General features: G+C 43.9%; 1 pseudogene; it reads left to right on the forward strand.

The window, feature by feature from the left end:
- The first annotated feature begins 597 nt into the window (after positions 1-597).
- On the forward strand, positions 598-2,102 carry LOC100757591 (annotated as a pseudogene).
- The last annotated feature ends 1,876 nt before the right edge of the window (positions 2,103-3,978 follow it).

Raw genomic sequence — 3,978 nt, forward strand, 5'->3', positions numbered from 1 at the left:
TTTTTTTTTTAATTGTGTGAGTTTCCTATGGAGCCTTCACATGTCCTGTTTAGATGAGAGGCGATGAGCACTTCCTGGATGAAAGCAAAATCTAGGCCCAGGCCAACAGAGACAGAATGGCCTCAGGGTCTGAGATGCCCTGGGATGACGACATGAAGCTGATCTCTAGATTGCTGCACCTACTTGTGTTTCATCTTTGAGATCATGTTACCCTGACTCTTATTAATATGGATGCACTCAGTACTCTGGGGTTCATCATTGTGCTCAGCTTTCCAGCTCCAGGCTTGTCTTTAATCATCTCAGTGTGCAGCAACCATGACAATCTCCTGCTTTCTGTTATTAATGTTCTGCCTATACTTCTCCCAGATCCACCCAGGTAAGTAGCAAGACCTGCTAAACCCCTGGTCAGGCTTGGGAACATGGGGTCTAAGAACAGGTGGTAGGCTCGGAGTGCAGCGTGGTCGACTACCGGGCGCAGGCGACGGAGCAGCATCACCTTGCCCTCGGCCCTGCTTCCCACACGTCTCAAGGGGCTCCGCTCCCGCAGAAAGCACAGAAAGCGTTTGCCCCTGGTGAGTTGAACTTCCATTTCAGGTTGAGAACAAAAAGGAGATGCACCTGGACTTTCCCCGGAGCTCTCTGCGTTTTTAAAGTGTCAGGTGGAGTTGGGGGTTCATAAGCAGCGTTGCTTACTGAAAGTAGAAGTCACTTCTGCCTTCCGTGGAAAACGTGTACCTTCCATAAGAGTTTCTACAGAAGGCACACGTGGTGGTTCTTTAAGCTACCAAAAATTGCCCAAGCTTGTGTGACATCAGCTCTGTCAAGTGTCCATGATGCTGGGCCCTGAGGGAGGTGAAGGCTATGTGGTCAAACTTCGTGGCCTACACTGGTCCTGCTCAATTGAGGACGTACAAAACTTCCTCTCAGACTGCACAATTCATGATGGGGTGTTCATTTCATTTATACTAGAGAAGGCAGGCAGAGTGGTGAGGCTTTTGTTGAACTTGAGTCAGAAGATGATGCAAAATTGGCTCTGAAAAAAGACAGTGAAAGCCTGGGACACCGGTATATTGAGGTGTTCAAGTCACACAGAACGAGAATGATTGGGTGTTGAAGCACAGTGGTCCAAACAGCGCTGACAGCATCAATGATGGCTTTGTGAGGCTTCGGGGACTCCCATTTTGATGCACAAAAGAAGAAATTGTTCAGTTCTTCTCAGGGTTGGAAATTGTGCCAAACGGGATCACATTACCTGTGGACCTGGAGGGCAAGATTATAGGGGAGACGTTCATTCAGTTTGCCTCACAAGAGCTAGCTGAGAAAGCTCTAGGGAAGCACAAGGAGAGAATAGGGCACAGGTATATTGAAGTGTTCAAGAGCGGTCAGGAGGAACTTAGGTCATACTCAGACCCACCTCTGAAGTTCATGTCTGTGCAGAGGCCTGGGCCTTATGAACGGCCTGGCACAGCACGGAGGTACATTGGCATTGTCAAACAGGCAGGCTTGGATAGGATGAGGTCTGGTGCCTATAGTGCAGGCTATGGGAGCTATGAAGAATACAGTGACCTCAGTAATAGCTATGGCTTCACCACTGACCTGTTTGGGAGAGACCTCAGCTACTGTCTCTCAGGAATGTATGACCACAGATAGGGAGACAGCAAGTTCACAGTGCAGAGCACCACGAGCCACTGTGTCCACATGAGAGGACAAAGCCCTACAAAGCAACGGAGAACATTTACAACTTCTTCTCTCCACTCAACCTTATGAGAGTTCATATTGAGATTGGTCCTGATGGAAGAGTGACGGGAGAAGCTGATGTTGAGTTTGCCACCCATGAAGAAGCAGTGGCAGCTAACATGCAGCACAGATACATAGAACTCTTCCTGAATTCAACAACAGGGGCTAGCAACGGGGCTTATAGCAGCCAGGTGATGCAGGGCATGGGAATGTCTGCTGCCCAGGCTACTTACAGTGAGTGGCTGTTGGCTACAGCGGTCAGAACAGCATGGGTGGATATGATTAGTATAGTAGGAGCATTTGAGTTATTTCAATCAAAAATTTCACAGACAGCCAATAAGCAGCCAAGAGCAGTTAAACTCTAGAGGAAGCTGGGGGACCCACTTTGCACCACGAGTTTGTGAAAATCTGGATTAAAAAATTACCTCTTCAGTGTTTCTCATACAGACTTTTCTTCTAGCATGCAATATTGAGTAAACTAAAACTATTTTCTTCTGCTTTTCTCAATTAACATTTTTGGTAGTATACTTAAGAGTGATGTCATCTGAGTTAAGTAGTTTAAGTATGTTGAGCGGATCTTTAAACACACCACAGTGAACACACTGGGGACATGTACTTTTCTGGAGAACTCAAAGGTGCTAGATCCCTGATGCAAAGAGAAGCATTTCTCATGTTCATTCTAGTTTATATTTTCATTTAAATCTTTAGGTTAAGTTTAAGCTTTTTAAAAGTTAGTTTTGAGAATTGAGACACAATACTAATACTGTAGGAATTGGTGAGGCCTTGACTTAAAGCTTTCTTTTTACTATGATTTCCTTTTGGATGTATTTTGCTAACTGTAAGTTGTTAAATTTTTTGTTAACTAAATTTTTTTCTTAAAATAAGGACTTTTTCACAAAAGAAAAGAACAGGTGGTAAATGTGTCTGGAACACTGAACATCTCGAGTGTGTCACAGGCCGAGCACTTAGTGGCCATACGACTGATCAAAGGCTTGATTTCTTTGAAGCCCTGTCCCTAGCCCCAGACTAAAACCATGCCAGATCTGCCCCCGGTAAAGGACACAGAACTACCATTCCCTTTTAACCACAGTCTCTAAGAAAGCCTTGGATTAGCCTGCCTCCCAACACTGAACTCTGAAATGTCTCCCTGGAATATCCCCCAGTGTCATTCAGAGTCCATCTAGAGACTGTATGCCCACTGCCTAATACAAGAGCACTGCAACCTTCACATAGTCTGGACAGGGCAGCTGGTTAGCAGGACAATGGGAGGCATGGCTATTGTGCTCCCACGTGACCCCTTAACAAGAATGTCTCACATTATTTCCAGCCAGCTTATAGTAATGGTCCTTTTTCTACAGATACACATGAGAGTCTCCAGGTTGGGAATGGAGGAAAAAATAGACTCAGGAGAGTAACAGAACTTAGTGAGATTGAATGTACTAAAAACATTTACCCCAAGTTACAAAACAGTAAGACAGACCATTCCTTTGTACTAAACATTGTTGGGTTAAAGTCTGTATAGAGACGTCTGATGTCCAGTGACTTATCAAAAACTTTCCAAGAAGCCAGTACTTCTCCCAGTGATTTGTTTTCCAGAAAACTAGATTGTAAACTCAGCAAAATATGGCTTTGCTTTCATGAGATCATTGAAAAGTATTCAGTCTCTCTGGCACTCAGAGCCTCTCTGAAAATAAGGAAAAAGAGAAGAATTCATGAAGGGAAAAAGAGAGCCAAAAAATGGGTTAGTTGTCCACCAAGGTAAAATGATCAGTTTTAGAATGTGAAAAAGACTGAGACCAATCTAACCTCTTCCTTGGTGAATCTGAGAAGCTGTCACACATGCAGGCTGGTTGGTTCACCAGCATCACTGCATAAGAAGGTCTTGAACTCAGAACATAACTGAGTCACTTTCACACAAAGCCCATAGCTATTTTTTCTTGTGATTAGTATAATTCAGTAAAGGAAAAACCAGAAATTTGTTCTTATGGAGTATCAGGATGCAGTGGTCAGCAAGGGGGTGTGGTTAGATAAAATGAGAACCAAACTGGGGCCAGGAGAATCCATCATGGTCCGGGATTCTGTGTTTGTGGGCTTTCTGCTCTGTGAAAAACAATGGGCAACACATTTGTAATTTGATAGATCAGATAGATGTTGAATTAACTGACTCTAAAAACAGTTCTACTATATTTAACCTTCTCTGCTTAGTAATTGACTTAGTTTCTTTTCCTAATGTTGTGATAT

This window comes from Cricetulus griseus, assembly GCF_003668045.3.
Source record: "Cricetulus griseus strain 17A/GY chromosome 1 unlocalized genomic scaffold, alternate assembly CriGri-PICRH-1.0 chr1_1, whole genome shotgun sequence".
In the NCBI taxonomy this organism is placed as follows: domain Eukaryota; kingdom Metazoa; phylum Chordata; class Mammalia; order Rodentia; family Cricetidae; genus Cricetulus; species Cricetulus griseus.